This window comes from Calypte anna, chromosome Z (assembly GCF_003957555.1).
Source record: "Calypte anna isolate BGI_N300 chromosome Z, bCalAnn1_v1.p, whole genome shotgun sequence".
Classification (NCBI taxonomy): Eukaryota; Metazoa; Chordata; class Aves; order Apodiformes; family Trochilidae; genus Calypte; species Calypte anna.
This window is the reverse complement of record NC_044274.1, coordinates 65,491,980-65,513,761: the sequence shown is the minus strand read 5'-3', so window position 1 is coordinate 65,513,761 and position 21,782 is coordinate 65,491,980. Positions and strand designations below refer to the sequence as shown.

At 42.6% G+C, this 21,782-nt stretch overlaps 1 protein-coding gene across 3 annotated transcripts in view; it reads right to left on the bottom strand.

The window, feature by feature from the left end:
* PLPPR1 (phospholipid phosphatase related 1) overlaps positions 1-20,801 on the bottom strand; it is a 132,452-nt gene extending 111,651 nt beyond the window's left edge. For 2 of the 3 annotated variants that reach the window (XM_030467883.1, XM_030467882.1), the window contains exon 1: positions 20,570-20,650. The gene's annotated coding sequence lies outside the window, so the exon portion shown is untranslated. Of the gene's footprint in view, positions 1-20,569 lie in introns of all 3 variants that reach the window. The other variant, XM_030467885.1, reaches the window with a different exon arrangement.
* Positions 20,802-21,782: the final 981 nt, after the last annotated feature.

The window sequence follows — 21,782 nt, the reverse complement described above, 5'->3', positions numbered from 1 at the left end:
GAGGCAGGGGATCTGTTTGAAATTTGCAATTGCTTTATCTTTTGCTCAGCAAGGGTAATGAGATGAAAGGGATTAGCGACCTGAGCTGTGATTGAGACCAGAATACATTACTATTTTCTAGCAGCTTAAGAAGACAGTGATGTCCTATTGCTATTCTTCTCAACATCACTGCAATTTACAGCAGTTCTGTCCTTTTTGGTCTCTCAGTGAAAAGGGGGTGTGCTGAGAAACATCTATCAGTCCCATTTGTACTTTCTCAATTGAAGTAGTATATTATTGCCATCAGATATCAAGAAACTTTGTACCTCTCCTGGAAATTTCACACTTCAGGAGAGTCTGTGAGTGGATGCGTGTATATTTTGAAGGGCTACAGGATAGGAGTACGGAGTATAAGATCAGGCTCGTAAGTGACTGTGCAGACTGGCAGAAAACATACACCTCTATCTGTGATGGGACTGCTTCGCCTCCCCTCCCTTCTCTGAATGACCCTTGGGAATGGAGACTGCAGAAGGACACACAGCAAGGTCCCAGGCTTAGCCATGCATCACTGCCTGGATCCCAGTCTACTTACAGACCTCCTGTGGGCACAGTGACACCATCCCTACAGTGCCTGTCTGGTGTTCTCCAGCACAGGTAAGTACAGAGCTCCCTCTAACTAAGGGAGCAAAAATAAATTGCTCTGAAAAAATCACTGCTTTGTCTCTAACTCTGCGTTATAAAAAGCCAAGCTCAGTATTAAAGTCTCTTCTGATTTCAGGGTATTTTTTTCCTTTTAGTCAGATTCTTACAAGAACACCTAGAGTTGCATTTAAAAATGAAAGAAAGCAAATCATAATTAAAAAAAATCAGTAGCATTTATAACATAAATCAGCTACAGAAGGGTAATTCCCCAGATGTTAGGAAATTTCACAGAGGGAGATACATCTGGTGAACATGAACAGCCTATTCCTGAGAGTGGCCTCGTGAACCAGAATAACCTGGGAACCTACTCCCATAATCACAAACTGTGAAAAGGGACTGTATTTTGCCCCTCTAGTTCCAGCATTTTCAGAATCCTAAAGCACTTCTGAAGAAGAGTTCCACATAAATCAGTAACAAACTTTTTCCCCTGAAGACCCAGGCAGCCTTCATGCATGTTTTCCAGGTCAGCCACTGGTCGGAAGTTCAGGTTTCAAAGGCCAGGGCAGATGACTGAGATCAGCTCCTCTGATGTTCCTCACACAACTGAGGAGAGAACCATATCCTCTGGGTCTTGCAGAGGATTCAGAAGGTTTCTGTCTGGTTGAGATATTATTTTTTTCCTATTACTTGTGAAAATTTGAAATTCAATTTTTGTATTGTCCTACCAGAACCCCTAGGAATGAAAAAGCTATTTATTTAGTGAGTTGAAAGGTGCATTCTGGGCAGAGTTTTGTGGTGGCCAAAGCCCACATTCCCATCCAAGTCTCTCATCACTCCCCCTCCTCAGCAGAGAAGGGGGAGGAAACAGGTGAGAAACACTGGGGAGCAAAGACAAGGAGACTGCTTACTGTGGTGGGCAGAACACTTGAGCAAATTAATTTGGTAGGTAAAGCAAACTCAGGTAATGAGAAAAAAAGAAAAGGATCTTCCCTGGTATTTATTTAGAATTAAACAGGATGTGACAGAAAGAGAGAGGGGAAAAAAAATCAAGCTGACTGTAGGAAGACTTGCTTGCATGGGGTATTAGTGTGTTATTGTCTGCTAAACCACATAGCTATTTGAGGTCAGGTCAGATCCCCATAAGGAAGGGAAGAATTACCAGTTCCTGACCTACTCACTCCCTGGCCCTTAATTTCCAGGGCACTGATTCATGTACATCCTCCCTGCAGAGGCTCCTGGGGAGGGAAGTGCAGGCAGACTGCCTCACTGCCACCCCAGCCCTCTCACCCTTCTAACCCAGTCCCAGGAAGCCTTTCCCAAAGCTGGAGGTGCAACAGCCTCCTTGCTCTTCTTCAGCTGGGTCAGATGGAAGAAATCACATTACCCTTTAATAAGGAGAAACACACAACATATCTGCAAGGCACAGAGATAATCATTGTTTGCTTTTTGTTGACACTGAAGACTAAATATGCTGAGTTTCAGCTATATTCAACAAGAAAGGAAAAAAACAAACACACAAAAAAACCCAAAAAACAAAAAAAAACAAAAAACAAAAAAAGACAACTGAAAAGTTGCACCTCTCTTGTTAAAGAAGAACTATTTCCTCAGGTCACTGCACCATGGCTGAATTTGACAAAAATGATGCCAGCGTGAACAGGCAGGTAAACAGGAGTTGCAGATTTGGTAAACTGGCCAAAATAAAGACACTGAGGCAGCTGCTGTACCTGACCTGCACCCAGGGAAGTTGCTGATACCTGGGCTGCCCTCACAAAGACTGCAGAGAAGCCTGGAATTCTTGCTTTTGAGCTCATTCATTGACTTCAAGGGAAATGAGCTTTCCTGTTCAGGATTCACACTGCAATAGTCTGCCTTCTTCCCTCCCTAACAAGCACTTACTTGAAAAGTCAAGGAATTGATTAACACTGAACATTTATTCACAGAAGACTCTTGTGTGGTATTACAGGCAAGATGATTTGCAGCACAAGTACATGGAGCACCTGAACTGATCCCAGTAGTAAGACCCAGGCTGCACGATGAATGAGTTTGGGTTGACCTGAAGAATTCTTCATTCAGACTAGCCAGGGATGATTAATAAAATGTCTCTCAGTATTAACATTCAAAGAAAAAGCAGTTAAAACTAATAGATGATGATAGCACTCTCCTTGGTTTTGCTAGCTCTGCCATCTACAAAAGCCATTAATTCAAGAAACAAAGCCTTTTAAGTCTGATGACATGCCACAAAGTTTAAAGTTAGGCTGTGTTTAAGTACTTTGTTAAACTTAATATCTCATTATACTCTCCGTGTGCCATACTACAAGCACACAGTATTTTATGCTATTACTTGACAGTGAATGCCTTCTGTCTGAGGTTTTTCTTTTGGCAACACAGTGCTGGCTGCTGCATTTACTGTGCAGGGTTTTCAGATCTCTCTCTCCACTCATTGCTGTTATGTCTGAGTGCTTTGTTTAGTGTTTCCTTACAACTGGTTAAGAATCAGACACTCTTAACATGACAGTAACAATGCTTCCCTATTGTGACAATACTTCTGTATACAAGATTTTCCAGAGCACTGGGCTTAAGCTCTCCTTTCAATAGCATCCATACAAATTGCACCATCAGTTGCTATGCGAGGAAGGTCAGGCCAAGGCTGGATGCTTCATAAAAACCTTCCCCACAGAGCTCCCACGCATGCTCAAGTGAGAGCCCCAGGAGTAGAAACGCATACCCCAAAGCACTCTTTGCCATTGTTCAGGTGAAATAAGACCATTGACAAGGCTTCTGCACACTGGAATGGCTGTGAGTCTGCAACAAACAGCATTTCAATATAGATTTCAGCTCTACTTGTTTGTTCTGAAAAACCTGCCTTTTAAAACACATCCGATGTGCAGGTTCTTCTGGAAATAATGATGTTTGAATAAGAGACAAGAAAACCTTTTTGTCAGTCTGTTACTGTTGCAAATGCAAACCAGACACTGGTTGTAGATGAAAATAAAACAGGCAGTGCTCTGTTCTGGGGGTTTGGCCTTTGGCTGTAAATCAGGATGGCCCCAAACCACTTGAGATTTGTTTATGAGGAGGTCACATCAGAGGTAATTACATACTCCCAGTTGTGGATTATAAGCACGGGCCTTTTGTGATAAGAGCAAGGTGAGAAGGTCAATTCGATCTGCATTGTGCTCAAGCTTCAGGCATAAACACAAAAACCAGAAAACACTTTCATATGTGTAAACATATTAACCTTATTTCTCACTGCCCCTGAGAGGAGCCAGCTCAGGCAGGCAACCTCATAACCCTATAATGGACATTATCTCCCCTCCCTCCCTGGACAGCACCATCCTCCTTCCTACCCTGCCAGGGAGGGAACTCACTCTGACACAAGACCCAAGGTGTCCCATTAGTGCTAGTCCTGCTGTGTCATCACCACAGGAAACCACACTTCTCTCTCATCATTGAATTGGCACACGAGGTTGCTCTCCTTAACCTAGATCCCAGCTGAGAGCAGATGGATCCCTCTTCTGCAAGTCCTGCAAACACCTAACATGCTGTTTGCTTCTTGTGCCACTGGAAATCTGGCTTCCCATACTCATGGTTACTGCTCCTTATCAGCAAGCTAATATAAACATCTTGTGAGCAAGAGGTGTTTGCTTCCTTTTCAGCATTCCGTCTGCTGTCAGCCTTCCTTCCGTCTGCAACAAGCAAACCCTCTGAAGAAGGACAAAACATTAAGTCCCTATCCTCATTAGTATTTCTTAGCACAGCAAAGGTTTCCTGCAGAACCTTTTAGCTGTGATTAATGCTGTGAAGACATTGGTAGGCAAAGCGTGGGCAAGCAAAAAAAGCACAAAACATTTTTCATGGATGTCACCTCCAATTTGAAAATAAATTTGCTTCAGCTATTTCCCTGTCTCTCCCCACTCACATGGCTCTCTCTAATGGATTAAATCCTAGTAAAAATATGCTTGTTTTTCTCCTCTGTACACAAAAATCACATCCAGCTTGGGAAGTCTTTGGACTGAAATGGCTGGAGTTAGAAGAATGTTATAAAGAAGTACCGTATATGTGCCATTCCAAGGCATCCTGGTACCCCTTCCTGGATGCCTTACTGGGTTACATGGATGTTGTCTGGCTAAGAACCCTGGACCACCAAAGAATATGAGTGCAGATTGAGGTGGAGACTCTTCTTCATACAGTCAGTTTTTAAACCAACAGAATGCTTCCTAAAGAAAGCAAAACATTTCTCTTCCAAAAAGCTATTATGCAAAAATAGTTTTTACATCATAAAGGCATATCATAAAGTTACAGCTAAAGTTTGCATTTTTGCATCATCTAGGATACTCATTAGTACTCATTTAAAAAAAAAAAAACAAAAACCTTGCACACAGCACTCAACAGCAGAGTTTGGTGTTGTGGTTTCTTGGAAGCAAGAAGCAGATGGACATAGAGGAAGAGTAAGACAGAGCAGAAGCACCAACAAAAGCAAAATCATCATCCAGCAGAAGCAGTCACATTTTATCTGCACGTTTTGTGGGAGGCTTGACATCTACTTGGTAGGACAGAAGAAAACAATCAGGCAACAGAAAATGCAGCTTCCAATAGATGCTTCCAGTCTGTGCAAGCACACACTAGTGGTACTCGGGGCCGATGACACTTTTAACCTCACCTTCTGCCACCTGTCTTGCAACTACTTTGAAAATTCACATGCTCTACACTAGATAACAGCCTGGCTCCTTTTCAAAGCTACAGCTGTTGAATTTCTGACGACACTTCTTATCAACCCTTTAAGTTGAGGCTGTTTTCAGATGTGAGATTTTTTTTTGTCTGTTTAATTAGAATTGAGTGCCACGCTGTGTATCTGTCTTGCTCATGCAACATAGAATCTTCCAAAATAATCAGCCAAAGGAACAACCTCATGTAAGAAATAAGATATTTAAAGAATAACTTTTCAAATCAAGCAGTTATTACTTGGAGACTGATGATAAAGTGGATAGTAAGTAATTTTCTCTATGCCATCAGCCTTCCTTGCAAACCCTCATTCCCTGTCACCAAAATATTACCACATCCACTTTCTTCTTCTTCACAGACCTGTTAGAGCCGACCACACAGAAATTAATAGAAACTGAGTAACCTGAAGTCTCTTAAAAACTGTATTTCTTAACCAAAGAAGCTCAACTTTAATCGTCTGGACAGATGCAGGAATATTTCCTGTGACATGTTAGGGATGATGAAAAGGATAAGGAAGCATTTCTGCTCTTTACATAGAGACAGCTGTGCATCACCAGAGCAGTTGCCACTAGTGCTACCTTCCCTCTTTTGGGTTTAGGGAAGCCAAAGGCACCCAGGCATTTCTTTGCCTGCCTCCTGTAGACCACCCCACTGTGACTGTGGGGGGAGAGAAATGTTTCACCACTTGACAGAGATATGTTCCAGTCATTTGCGTTACTAGCCTTCTAAAAGAAGACCTATGCAAATAATTTTATATTGTGAAGCACTAGGGATAGAAGAGGTTTACTTTGATGTTATTACAGAGAGTCAAAGTAAGAGGGTAGAAGGTGTGAGCATCAGGAACCAAGAACAAAATAAATCCCATGGCATAGGTAGGCAAAATACATTAGAGAATGCAAAGGGCTAAACTCTGATCTTTTTTTACAAGCCTTCATATACATTATACAGCTGCAAATACCTGCAGAGCATGTCAGGCTGGGCTTGGAGGCAGATGAAGTTATAGAAGGTAGACTGGCAGAAGACAACATTCAAGGAGCTAGCCCTTATGGGACTGCAAAGAAAAGTCAAAAAGCAGACTTTCTGACCAAAAAGAAAAACATCCTCACAAGGAGCAACTGAGATGATGAAAAAAACTTGAGTGTCGAGATGTTCTCCCACCTTTTAGCCAAAGACCACTGGCCTTTGAGAGGAGAAGCAACGGATCTGCCACTGGTTAATACTGATGCCAAGTGTATGTTCATGGGAAGAGTGGTACAATGACCATGTCTACTATTGCAACAGCCTAACAATAAAGAAGGAAATCTACTACTTGGGGACATGCTCTTGTGTGAGAGAAAATCTTTAAGATAAAAGCTTCATGGCACAGGATCAAATTTCACATAGTTTTTTTCTGAATTTCAAATTCCTACCATTTCTGCCTATTCAACATGCACAGAAGGGAACTATATCTCATCTTAATGTATGGGGTTTTAAAGCATGTGCATTAAAATAATATTAGTTGGTTTTCTTTTTCATTTTTTACCATGGTAATTGTCCTTTCCTCAAAATCCTTTTTCCAAAACTATTCTAAGAAGTAGAGCTTAAAAAAAAAAAAAAAAAAAAAAAAAAGACAAAGCAATTGACCTTAAAAATCTTTTTTCCCTACAGTTTTGAGAAAGAAAACATCTATAATTGGCATATCTCATTATCAAACCTAGCTATGCTATTTCAGTAATAAGTGGGTAGTGATGTGAGACTAACAGACTAACATTTTAATTAAGCCCTTTTCATTTCTAGGCTAATTTTCTTTATATTTTTGAACCTTTGAGGGTTACAGATGCCAGTCCTATGGTCAAAGGCATGCTAAAACCACCACTCCTCAGCTAAATCTCTGTCAGTTACATATCCACAGCTTTTGCTGATAACATTTTAGCTATTTTCCCTCAATCTCCCCCTTTTCATCTGTGTCTTGCCAAAACTTGTAGCAACCCATCTCAAGGCCCTGGCTTCTTCAGGCCTGGGAAAACTGTATTATTACTGAGCTTCCCAGGTACCTGACTTAGGATAATGCTTATTAGGCAGGTAGTTACTGGAAACATGAGTTGCTTGGATGCCCAATCTGCATCCAGTCAGCATCAGACAAGCTGCACTTCCAACCACAGACACTGGGACTGGCACAAAGGCATCAGAGCACTCATGTCTCACACTTAATGTTCCACCTGACAGCAGCAGCCTCCAGGTGCTCAGCAGTCTGTAAGTAGACTGTAAGGTAATAAACTTACCTACAATTGCTTCCCAATTCCTGGACAGTAAAGACTCATGCCCTAAATACATTAGAGTTCTCATCCTTCCCACATCTGTCAAGCTGGTTTATATCCCAACATTTACTTTCTGGCCAAATCACCAAGAAGTGAAACTTCCTGAAGAAGTCTCTCAGTGGTAGCTATCCACAGTGTAAGAATACACATCAGAGCAAGCGCCAGGTCTTTTCTGGTGTAAGAGAAGCTGATTTGATTTGATTTGATTTGTTTTTTGATTGTCTTTTTGCTATGTTCTGAGACTGGGAGAACACGAGTGGACACTGACAGAAAAAAAGAAAAAGATGAGCATACACTGAAGGCTGACTATGAACACCCACACACACAGTTGGCTGGAGGAGAAATGCTATAACAAATTGGTCTTCATCACATGTCAGCATGCACAGTCAAAGTGCTGATAAAAAAAACCCCCAAAACTGTACTGTGAAACTGTTCCCTAGTAAACATCTGAAGCATAGGAAAGAGAGTAAATTTATTTAATTAATTATGTTAGGCTTTAGACATTCTTCTACTAAGGAACATAAAATTTATGTAACAGCACTTGAAAGTACTGGGTCAAACCTTGATCCCACTGAATCAGTAGAAGCTTTGCCATTACGTTCAAGAGAATAAAAGAGCTATCAAATTCTATTAAAAACACCACATCAGTAAGGGGAAAAGTACTCTGAGAAATAGAATAACTCCTGTAAATGTGGATGAATTGACATCAAAAGGTCCAGCATTTAACTTGAAATGTAAATGCCCACAGATTTATGTTTGCACGTTTGGTTTTTTTGTTTCATTTCCAAAGTCAGGATGGGTGTTGAGACTTCATTAGCAGAACAAGGTTTCTTAAAAATGAAGAATTTGTAAGAAATACAGCCATTAAAAAGAGTTTGAGTGCCTGCATTAATCACTGCTTAACGTGAATAAGCCAGAAATGAGAGAAATACCATTTTCTATTTGGCTGAATTTCATCTCACTCAATGCACCTAATGCTGTATGGTACCAAAAAAACACAGCCAACCAAAAAAACCCCAATCAGACAAAAAAACTACCACACAACAAAAAAAAAACCAAAACAAGACAAAACAAACCAAACCCAAACCGGCCAAGAAAAAAACAAAACCAAAAAAACCCAAAACCAAAAAAGAAACAAACATAAGACTCATGCTATATGCACAGGGTTTTATTTCACCTTTCACTTGACACAGACCACCCTCTGCTGAAAACCTGTGTTATTCCATTAGCTGCAACAAACTAGGCTATTGACAACAGATCAGTACCATGAACTGTACCTCCATCCGCAGACAGAAAAAGAGGAGAAAGAAAAGTACGGTTCTCTGGAGGATACCTGTGAATCTCAGGATGTCAACCTAAGGTTGTTCCAAGTGCAGAAGCAGACAAAAGCCAACAGTACCGTAGACATACCTCTAAGAAGCTACCTGGCCTTAATCCTAATAAAATAGCTCTGCAGTATGGGTCTGGTTTAGAGCTATGCCATTATCTGTTAATATACACAGGAGTACAGATCCCAGCCAAGTTGGGGGACCCCATGCCTGGAAGGGGTAAAGAAAACAGGATAGCAACAGAGACCAGGTCTCATCTTTGCAACATTTGTCAACAGCAATCCATGATGACAGAACCACTACCATCACTACCATTTACACCATTTTCCCCCCCTTCCTTCTCCACCTCCACTTTACATCCCATCACCTGCCTCCTGCCCTTCCCATTCAATGTGGAGCTTTGCAGGACTTCCAGCATGACAGCACCTAAGCATTTGTTTGCAAGCTGTCACTGCTCCACTGATCAGCTACTGTTTACTGCAAACTGACTAAAGAGGGCACAAACTGTTTCTGCTGCACTACATCAGAAGAAGAGTTCTGAAAATTAGTTTCTAACACCCATTTGCCACTCACCTGAACCATTTCCCTTCCTGCCTGAGCTGCACAACACCTCCACCAAAGTCTTTCATCAGAATAACTGTTTGAAGGCTTGAAAGCAAGTAATTTTAAAAAGTACCAATCCTGCATCATGGATCATTTCACCAAAACTTTTAAGTCTCTCGCTAAGGCTGTTAAGGCTTAAAACAAACTCAAACCTACCAATAATGTCTTAAAGAATAGTTGTAAGTGATTTGAGTTTACTTTCCTGAGATAATGCAATTACTGAAGAAGTTTCTGTGTCCTTCTGTCATCATCACAGGTAGATAAAATAAAAACTGTAAGAGACAAAAATAAATAGGGACTGACAAGACCAGTATATTAAAGAAAGCCAAAGCTGGCCAACCAAACAAGGTTAGAGAACACCAGACTGTTACATTAGCCAAGCTGGGAACAAACCTGACTCTTGCCAGCCAGGATGTTGAAGGCTTTGCCATCAAATACATAGAAGTAAACAAACCTCAGGAAAGTTGTGTGACTCACGGACTCACGCCAAAGCAGGCATACAAAGTAGAAAAAGCATGCAGTTAAGGTACATAAAATGCTGATGAGGACCATGAAGGAGATGAACGTGATTGGTTTGAGTCCTTAGATGGACACTTCAAGAAAAATCTAGCTTTGGGGCAAAAGGCACCGAGGAGAAGAAAAAGGCTTTTTCTATTAAAAGAGGATAGAGGAGGCAACAAAGGACAAAACACCACATAAAGAAAATTCACTCACATGAGGTCCAGCAGGACTCAGGTATCCTAACCTCCTGTCATCTCTCTTTCTGCCCACAGAGCTATTCAATGGCAATCGAAACCACTTGGGTATTGAGACCAGCTCTTCACTGAGGCACAGAATACAAAAATCTCAAAATGTGCTTTTCTGTCCTGTGGTTTGATATGAGGTTTACTTGAAATGCTCACTGTGCTCCCTCTGTTCTGATTAACATATCATTTACTGTCTGACTCATTCACCTCTCCTCACAGAACAGTATAGATTTCATTCCTGCCTTTCTATTTCCCTTGTTGAATGCTTCGTAATAGAGATAAATACCCTTTTTAATTTTTTCTTCTGCATCATTGACTGGCTCCTGCCCAAGATCACAGAACTAAATGAAATTCTACCAGCAGTAATACTCAGTATTTTGCCATGGCTATTTATCCCTACCTTGAATAACAAGGAATAAGAATGGCAGTTTTAAAGTTACTGTTTTATGTTGTTCCACAATACAATAAGATTTTAAAAAAATCATTCCACATCACATCACTGCAAGTAGCAAGTGCTCTCTCCATGCACTCCATGGTAAAATTCAGTATGAGACCTCTGTAATGGGATTTAAAACTGAACAGCTGTTTTGCTATCCCTCTATAGGAGGGAAAACATCTTGGAATCAGGAATCAGCATGATCTCAGCAGGAGTTCAGGAGCCAGAGAAATATATATCAAAAGAATAATGAAAAGTAGCCTCTACTCAGCAAATCACTCTGTTCTTTCAACAATTACCATTTTTTCAGTTTTCCTGTCTTTGGAACTCATGTTGCTCACACAAGCATATTTTCCTGCCCCATCAAAGGGGTAATACAACAAAACATCTGTTCTCTGGCACATGCATTTCTAGATCTGTGAAGCCATTTCACCAAGTTATTCAGCCAAGAACCCCACGAATAACTTTGAACCAGATTAAGTCATCTTTAAGGACTGTGAGATACATCCATCAGACAAGTCTCTGACAGCTGCAGAAACTGTCTCTACTGAATAAATTAAGCCAGGGGTGGAATTCTCGAGATAATGAAGCCTTGCTGTTATAAAAGGATGGCAAAATTAATAATTTAAGGCAGTGTTATGAAGATGTTAGTTTCCCAAGAAGAAATGACTAAGGAAAGCAGGGCTGTATGCTAGGCAAGGTGAGTTCTGCTAAGCAAATGAAGACTTAAAGGAAACAGTCAGTCTTAAAGCAAGAGTCAAGTAGCTATCTATTCTTATTAAAGAAAATAACTTCTCAATATTGTTTTAAAAAAATATTTGCAAATTTGGACAAAAATTTCCTTCCTGATAATGCTGAACAGAAATCCATGGTGGAAAACTTCAGTAACTGGCTATGTATCATCGCTCTCACATTCTCCTGCAGAAAGCAGCACATTCCTCCTTTGGCTGTCAGTCTCTCTTTGTAATGTTGTATAAGCCAGAGACCAAAGAGAAAGAGTTCTCCCAAAAGGGCACTGACATCATGACTAGAGTTTTCAGCTACTGGTTGATGGTATCCTGGACACAGATGGGTAATACAAATTTCAAACTCACGTGCTTAAGTAACAACATATTCCTAATTTTGTCCAAACTCCAGATCACCAGATGTACTAACATCCATCCCTAAAATAAATTACTAACCTGAGACAGAATTAAGTTTATAATACTAATAATATTACCAATATTGTTTTCAAATAACATCATCTGATAATAATAAAATTAGTTTTGAGCATTAAAATAAGTTTTATACTTATATATTTATATTTTATACTATTTACAGTTTTATGCTTTATATGTATACTGAAACACATTAAATGCTGAGCTCCTTGAAATGGATTAGTTGATCTTATTACAGATTTGTTTTTCCTCTCAGCATCCTAGTGGTGTTGATTCCAAAGACATGAGAATTTGACTGGATAAATGACTCCAGAATACTTGCAGATCACTATGTACGGGAAAATACAGACTTTGATGCCAGGAAATGCAGAGCTATTAGTGTTGAAAAATGTCACCAAGTTTATTTATCGTTTTCCTGACCTATATATTCCTATTTAGAGAACAAAGCCAGCAGGAGGAGAACAAGAGCAATGACATTTACTCATTTTTTGCCATTCCAGCTAGGGCCCCTTTCTGTTACTCTTTGTTTAGCTTGACATTAATATTTCTTCACACAAATAACTTATCCATGGCTCTTGTGGTGATCAGAAATGAGGTCTGGTATCATGCTTAGACTACAAGATTGTTACAGCTTTTTAAAAGAGTGTCTCAATCTTTTCCTCCAAAAGCTGTTCAAGAATGCAGGAAAATCTGCCCTGGGTGTTCCCTTTTCTGCACGGACAAGTACAGTCCCCTCCTGGAGAATCACAGGCACTAATAAAATGCAGTCAACCCAGTTCACACCACTGCTACTCTGTTGGAACACCAGCTGTGAATTTCACTTCCTTAAGGGAACTGATTCTTCCTGAATCCACAGGGAAGAGCAGCAGAGGGCCTGGGGACCTGCTTTTGGCCAGCAACTCCAGCAGGTAGTTTCAAAATTGAACTCTGGATAAATAAAAGTAAGTTTTTACAGAAAGAAGCAGCTAATCGTAAAGAGATTTAACAGTGATACAAAGAAAAGAAGATATTTCTGTCTGAGGTTTCTTCCTTTTAGCAAGAAAAATCAGCTTATGGCTTTAGTCAAACCAAAACCATTTCCTTCCCAGTTAGCAGCTCTCCTGCTTCACCTCTTATTTCTGTCATGGAACCACAAACAACAAAATCTCTCTAAGAATCCAGTTAATAAACCCCAGATATATACACAAACAAAATTAGTAGATCCCTTCCTTTACTTTAGATACCGAAGTCGTAAGTCAAATCTTCACTGCTAAACTCAAGACATTTATGCAACTAGAAAACCAGATGAACCCTGACACTCTCAACTGGAAATAAAAAGTGAAAGTAAAAACCCTAATGCAACTCAAAAGGGTGGGTCATTTTATGTTTGCAAATTTAAGTCAACATAAACCAACTCCTCCAAAAAACAGCTCTACAGAAAAAACTCAAATTGTGTGCATAGTATTTCTGCTCATTTTTTGGGACCAAAACATGGCAGAAATCTCAATGTTCTAGAATTTTATTTTGCTATGGAAACTGCCTGCATAAGATAAACAAATTCATAGACCAGCCAGTTCTAGTCAAAATTTCCTCCCCTTTCATACAGATCATGCATGTGAATGATGTCCTTCAACAGCTTCTCTTTAAATATATTCGTTGTAACACAGACACTGCTTTTCTTGCTGAACCCCTGTGAATTAGTTATATTCTGCAACTGCCTTGTGTAACCTGCCAGATGATGCCAGTGGTACACAGCCCAGCTTCATTATCTCCAATATCTCCTAAGCAAGCTGAACCCAGACACCTCCTGTGGGTGGGCCAGGTGCTGTTTTGCTTATGTGAATTGCATCTCCTCTAGGATGGGTGGCAGGACAGGCTAATGTCACCTTCCACTATCTCTTCATTGCTATTACATCTTCAGCAGAAAGCTCAAGCTGAGCATCATCAAACCTCTTGTTTTCTTTATTTGCAGCAGCCTCTTCTCATCTAAACTAAGATACCTGAAGATTTCCAAGTTGTTTCTCAGACGTCTGGGTCACTGGCTTCATGCACAGGGCATGCACAAGAGCAGAACCAGCTGTACTGTTTGTGACAACCCTGCCCTGAAATTATAATGTACCAGGGATTTTTCTGTTGTTTTTGGCAGCCTCACAGTAGTGATGTGGTTGCAGCATCTACCTCATGATCTACCTCTCATTTTCCCAACAGCACTGGCTTCTGTAACGGGCTGCCCTTGGTCTGCTGCTCATTGGCACAGAAAACCAACCTGAAACTGCATTGCCAGGACACCACTTCATGCCTGCATACTGTCTCTGCAATGGGAGCACAACCAGCAAGTAGTAGGGTCTCAATGAAACCTCAAGAAGCTGGCTATTTCTTGAACAGTATTTTATTTTTCTGATATTTTATTTGCTGAAACACATTAGCTCAGCCTAATGGCTTTCATGACTGACAAACTGTGTTCCACCTTTTCATGTCTTTCCAAACAATGTTCTCTGTATCCTCAAGATAACCAAGACTAACTTGTCTGATGCAAGGATATGAAACCTTCATTAGTGTGTGGTGTACATTTGCACTAGGGAGAACTGAAATTCCCTTGACTCAGTCCAGTTTTAGGAGCCTAACACTAGGGACTGGTGTCTTCTGACCAACCTGGTCCTGCTCTGAAGGAACTATCACCACATGTTTCTTAAAGTAAACCACTTTCTACCAGGAACTCAAATCCTGAAAAAATCCTGAAAAACCCCAATTACAAACATGATTCACTGTGAATTACACCCAGTTCTTTAAAATCTATTCCACATCCAGCAGGGTAGCTTACAGCCAGTGATTCTGCAACATAGCAAAGGTTTTGAGCTACACAACGTATCTCTTATGCCATACCAAAAAGCTGTGCAAACATTCCTGTGCAACACACCTGTGTATTCTATCCTCTTTGGCAGAGGCTGTTCCCAGCATGGTGACGGCTGTGACTACCAGGAGCAGCCAGCAGGCACCATCCTTACAACGAAACAAATGGCATTTTGGGGCACTGTCATCATCCCAGACCTGTGTTCTGCGGGCTGTGCTGCTGTGCTTGTCACCAGGTCTGATGGATAACCTCATGCAGCACTGCACGAGCAAGGCAAAGGTCAGGATGGGGGCTGGAAAGAGTTCTAGTATGGTAGAGTGCAAGTTTGTACACCAGGTTTACTCTCCAGGATGGAAAGATCCCTGCATGAGACTGTGTAAACAGTTCTTCTGGATTCATCTCTCCAAAGAGATGGACATATGGTCTTCAAGGCCAGGTTGGATCGGGCCTTGAGCAACCTGATCGAGTGGAAGGTGTCCCTGCCCATAGTAGGGGAACTGGAACTGGATGAGCTTTAAGGTCCTTTTCAGACCAAACCACTCTAGGATAGTAAGATTTTATGAAAGGCAACACTGCCATAAGATCTCAGTTATTCTGACAGGTTACTAATCATGTTTCATTGGGAGTAAAAGCAAACTTTGAGCACAAAGAAGAATGTTTTAGGTTCTTTAGGAAAGAAAGGGCCTTTACAATGATTCTTCATTCTTCCAATACTTTTTCTTTCTTCCATAGATGGTTCTCATGGAATGCTCCAAAAATCCCAACTGCATTTTACTAAATTATGCTTTTCAAGATTATTGCTGAATACCTCACTTAACTTAAAAACAAATAGCTCATACAAGCTGAGTTAATTTTCAGTTCATGTATTGTTAAACATATCCTTTTGTGCACAAGGAATGAAATAAGGGCTGGAATAAGTAGAAAACTAAGTTAAAAAAGCTACCAGCAATTACTCAGCAAATACAATAAGTTATTGTATATGTGGAAATTAAACATCCTTCATTTTGTTGTCAGTATTTTACAAGCGTGGGTGACAAGCATGCAGCAGAATATAAATGTGATACAACTGCCTTCTGCACTATGTGTGTTTCCATCAAAGTTGGAATTTTTTTCTCCTCCTGCTCTCCTTTTGATTGATTTAAACTGATGGATGTCGAAGGAGGATTCTGAATTCACTGGTGCCTCAGCAAAGCAGTAAAAAACAGCACAAGAAGCATCCATGAAAATTCATGCTGAAGTCTCATGCTCCACTGAGTTACTGAACAGGTCAGCTCTTCTAAGAGGGTCCCACCCTCAGCTTCCCTAGAAACTCATGAGATTTGACAAACTTTGAGCAGGCATTGAGGACCACTCAGATGAGGCTGTGCTAGGGCACCAGGCCTGAGATTCAGATTCAGTTTTTTCACAGTTACAGAGCATCTGTCCTCAGAGAAGCCTAGGAATGAAGCTCAATTTTGCAATTTTAGAGAGTTCAATTTCTATTTTAAAATCAGTTCTGGCTTCAGAGATTGTTAATAGTGGAATTAAAAGGCATTAACAGATTCAGTACCTCACAGACATACGCCATGAATTCTGCAAACCCTCTTTGTCATCAATAAGAAAAGCTATTGACTCTGAATGTTATTTCTCCATGGGGTAAGTTTGCTGAGCTAAGAATCAGCCCTCCCCTTCTAGAACACACCAAAAAGAAAATAAAAATCTAAGGAAAGATGCATTGTCAAGGCTACTTAAACAAATGGCTTAAAGGAATAGAGGATGAGTGGCTAATAACCACCCCATATTTTCATGAATGAAAGTGACATCTTTACTACAAGAAAAGCAGAAAACTTAACCCAAATGCAAAGGATATCCAAGCCCACGGGTAACTTTACACCTCTATCTGGCAGATACAAATCAGTTGGCAAAGAATGGCATGCCTTTACATTTACACTGGTCCCCAGATCCCTAGAGGACACAGTAAATCAATGATGACTGTATCTGTGCACACGGATCTGCCTTGAAACTAAATCTCATTCTGGTTAGGATATGAGAATGGAACCTTCAGAAAAATTGATCTAAACACTCTCTTAGATATATAAGACTATTCTGTCCCTGCTCCCTGCCTGTGGACACCCCTAATTATGTCCTCAATCACTCCTGTATAATGTTCACTATAACCACATGGATGGCAGCAGCACAAGACACAAACACTGCAGTGGGATGTCCTGCACAGGGCACTAGCAAAGTTCAACCCCTTTGAGAACAAAACAAAACAACAAAAATAAAAATAAAAATAAAAACAAACAAACACAACAACAAAAACCTGAAACCCACTTGGGATAGGAAATCACCTTGCATTTCATGAGGATCGACAGACTGTGACCTGCTTGCTTATTATAAAAAAAAGTCACCTAGCACAACAAAGACCACCACATGAATGACACTATTCTCTATTCCCTGCCAATGCAAAGAAGTGGCCCCACACCATTACAGGTGACTCAGGCTGAACAGTAATGAGGTCTGACTGCTGAGAACACAGACCAGCTGTCCAGCACAGCTTCGGCAGTGCACAGGGTACAGGCTACCAACAAAGCACATTTTTCAAAAAGGGAGTAACAAGTGAAGGTTGACCCCATATAGAACAGCCCAGCTAATGATTTTTCAGAGCATCTGATTCTGTACCCTCCCTTTTTCAGCCCTTGTTCAAGCCATCCGGTGGACTTTGATGATAGCATGATTTTAACACAAGCACGAGACTTTCTGAATCAGAACATAGATGGTGAAGAACAAAGCCACTCAAAACTGCTCTCTCAGCAAGCATTTCTGAAAAGCACCACTGAAAAGCAAGTTTCACCCTGAATGTGCAAACCCAGAAACAATGCCTACACAAGCAAAAGGGAATACGTGAGAAAGCTGCAGCACCAATTTTGCACACTAGTAGTAATAAACATGCTGGTTGTTAGTTTTGTGTTTATGCCCTATCCAACCACCTATTTGTTAAAATCCCCAAGAGCTCTGGCTGTACAGAGAACTGGGTTTGCAGATATGATGGGCCTGCACCCAGTCTTTTCTGTCTGTGGTCAGATAAAACAAAACAAAACAAAACAAGCCAGGCTATCTCAAGAGAGTGGAATTTCTCCAGAGTTGGGAAATTCAAATTTCTTTCTGGAAATACTGACAGAGAAAAATCATCTTAAAGACAGATGTTACTCAACAAGTTAAAAGGTTAGTCTTTTGCTATAGCCTCAAGCAGTATAAGCAGGTCAACATTAGTGGATGAAAAGGTATCTGTTTTGCATTATCGGCTTATATATCTTGGTGGACCAGTTCCACTGTGACAATTTCACACTTAAATCCCAGTGATAGTCACAGTAGGTCCTCCTGAACACAACTGGAAAAAAGAGTTTCCTCCACACTGTTGTATTATCTGCAGAACTGTAAGATATTTTGTGGCTGCAGAAACTATTAAGAAGAAAAATTAGAGCACTAGAAAGTAGGCTAATCAGCTCAACATACTATCTGATGAAGTAACAATTATGGATGTTTCCCGATTTAAAAAAAATCCCCCAGAACAACTGTGTGCATCTAAAATCCTATCACTGAACAAAGAGGCAGGAAAGAGTGAGCTAAGGAAAAAAATGGCAAGTTTTTCGTGATGATCAAAGCTGTCAAAGAAAATGAAGGTACAATATTAAAAAAAAAAAAAAGACAGCTACGATGCAATTGTAAATTCAAAAATCTTCTTCTTCTGGTACTGAAGTCTCTCAAGTCAGTCAAACTATATCTCCAATTACATACCCAGGTTCTGTAACTGAGCAGATGTGCTGCATGGCTGAGGAATTAAAAGATACGGTTGCACATCAGCTCTTCCCTCTGATGTTTCATCAATCAAAGAAAAAAAAAAGTGGAAAAAAAAAAAAGTATGGTCTTAAGAAAAAAAAAAGGGGGGGGGCAAAAAACACAAAGGTCTTTCCCCATCAACCAGCAGAGTCTTACCCAGTAAATCTACATATTCTAAAACAATTCACATCTACTATCAAAGGAGGAATACCAATTAATATAATCCCTGTTGTTATGTGCAAGTTTAGCATTTTTTTCACCATCATTGGTTTTCTACCCAGAGTGAGCATTACCCAACATTGAAATATGCCATGTGAGAGCTAGCAATGAAAGTTGAGGAGGAGAGGAAGGAATACAAATAAATACAAGGAGGTAGTAAGGAGCTGTTGTCATAGCTCCCAGTACTTGACAGATCTTCAGCTGATGCATATGCTGTTCTTTTTTCCTCCCTTGTGCCAAGCAGGTTCTCTTCATGTACAGTACATGCAAACTTCTCCTTACCAAGCTATTGCTTTTTAAATTAGCCCCTTAAAAAAATCACACCGAAGAGCAGTGAGACAACTTGAAAAAGAGGGAGATCCACAGCAATGTCCTTAGATTGAACTAATCTTGAAATTGAGAGGCTGTGGGCAATGTGAGCAGCCTCTGCCTCTGTAGTAGCCCCTCTGCAGTAGGTTAATTTCCTCCAGAAATTGTCCTTCCCGAGTCAAGCACAAGAGCCCATTGTACAAAACTGATCAGTTTTTAAAAAATGTTCTTCCTTGTGCCTGAGCAGAAACAGTCAGAAATCTAAGCACTGAGCTATGACCTCTGCTTTTCCTCATTGTACCCATCTCATTTGCAGTAGGCAGGATGTCAAGAAGCCTCTGCTGTCCCAGGTATCTTCATGCCCCCACAAAGGCCACATCCCATGCAAGACCAGTTCTGTTACTTATACCCATTTATTTCCTAAGTATTCACTCAGAGGGATCACGAGAACTACTGTACAACCTCAATGTCAGCTAGGAAATCTCATCTCACTACCTGCGAGCTTTAAATGACAGCTGATCAGAGCGCCAGCATTCACTCCTCTTGGTACCATCTAGGCTTTCCAGTGATGCAAAAAAACCTCAGGCTCAGGTCTCCTAAGACGTCCAAACCCGACAGGGACATCTCCTACAGAACTATTTTCGCTCCCAAACACCTTCTGCCTGCAGGCCATGTCTCCATCACGCCCTGATGCAGCAGGCAGCACCCTGCTCTCAAACTACCAACCAACTCCGCAGCCGTGCCAGGGGCCGGGAGAGCGGAGGAGATCGGGGAACAGGGGAGCAGAGGAAGATGGTGTCCGCCCCACCGACAGCTGCCTGGCCGAGGGCATCCCCACTCCGTACGCGCTCCTGGGGCGGGGCGAGGGACGGTGTTTGCCCCCTCCCAGAGACCCGGACCCGTAAATCGGTGAGATACCCGTAAATCGGCCTGCCCAGCCCACCGGGGCGGCGGTGAGCGGGACAACCACCCCCTTTGTGTGCGTTTGGGGGGAGTTGAGCCCGTGGGGAAACGGCAGCGGGTCATCCCGGCACTCTCCCGTGGACAAAGTGATTCTCCGTACGGGAAGAGCGCTCACAAACGTGCCTGACTGCATGCTCCTCGCCCCAGCGGGCCACCCCTCGCCATGTGGCGACCGGCGAGCCCCGGCTCCTTGGCGCCGGCTCCCGAGGCTCTGCCTCACTCCCCAGGGATACTGAGGGTGCAGAAGACAAGCCCATGAGCTCCCGCAACCCAGCCCGTCTCGTTCCGCAGATAAAGGACGGGAGGGGGAGGATGAGGGAGTGGAGGGGGATAGCTTCCGCGCCTCCTGGACCCCCGCAGCCCCTAGAGCTGTGCCGGGATCCTGCCGCCACCCCGTGCCTCCTTTCCTCCCTCCTCCCGGAGCCACGGTACCGCACGGAAGCACCTCCGGCAGCGTGGTCCCCCCGCAGGCAGACCCGCACCCTCAGCCCCCTACCCGCAGCCCCGCAGCCGGCTCACCCCGCGGTGCCGCGGTCTCCATGCCGGGCGGGCATCGTGGTTCGCCCTCCCTCCTCAGCGCAGCGGAGAGGGGCGGGGGCCGGGGACGCCCTCCCTTTTCCTCCTTCTTCCTTTTCGCCCCTTCCCGCTGCCTTGTCCCCCCCGCCTCCCGCCCCCCTAACGATGCCCGGAGGACAGCCGGCGCAAATCCTTCCCCATCGCCCGCCTCTTCTCCTCTGCCTCCCCGTACGCCAGAGACGGCTCTCAGCCCCCAGCCCGGCTGCCGTGCGGAGGGAGGGGTCAGGGGCGGGCGGAGGGGAGGGATCGGGGTCTCCCCCGGGCACGGCTGCCGTTCCCCCCTCCCGTCCCCCCTCCTTTGTGCCGGAGCCACCGGTCCCCGGGGTTTTCCCTGCTCCCACAAGCCGCGAGGGTACGGAACAACACGACCCGTCAGCCCGGGGACAATTCTACCTGTAATTCGTCAATTGCCAGGCCGGCAGCCCCCCTCCTGCTATTCCTACCCCGGTCCCCGCTGTGGTGGGCATACAGCTCCGGTGGCTTCACCCAGCATCACCACAAGCTGGACTAGACTCCCCTAGGACAAAGAGAGAGGAAGAGGAGAATGAACCCAGCGAGGAAAGGCAACAGAGGGACGGGATCTGGGTGACCCGTAGCAGTGCTGATGCTCCTAAGCCCAGGGATGCTCTGGATGAGGGGACCCTCAGGGCACAGGGCATGCCGAGGGACTATCAAAAACTGCGCTCTTGACGTGCAGGAGCCGTGGGGCCACTGAACTCGTGGTACCTGGCACAACCTTTTTTCAATAAGCTGTCACTTTGGAGTTCCGTGAGAACACCAAGAGTGTACCATGTGCTTACTCTGTGTTAGGCTCAGATTTGCCTCCAAGTCAGAGGTGTGTTATTATAAATGAGAATACTACCACCCCAACTGTTTATATGTAAGCCAAATTCCTAATTGGCAGCACGAAGAAAAGGTGTTCCAGCAATGAGTGCAGTCTTGGCTTCCCACAAGCACTTGACATCCTCTTGCCAATATGCCTTAACAGCAAAATAATAATTAAAAATAGCATCCACTAACATCCACAAACTAGAGTAAATCATGGAAACAAAATTTTTGCCCATGGAGCTTCATTCCTCAGTTGCCAAGATAGCTGCAGAAGCTTTTTGGGGTAGTTCACTACCCACCACCCCACCCACTCTCTCAGAGGGATAGC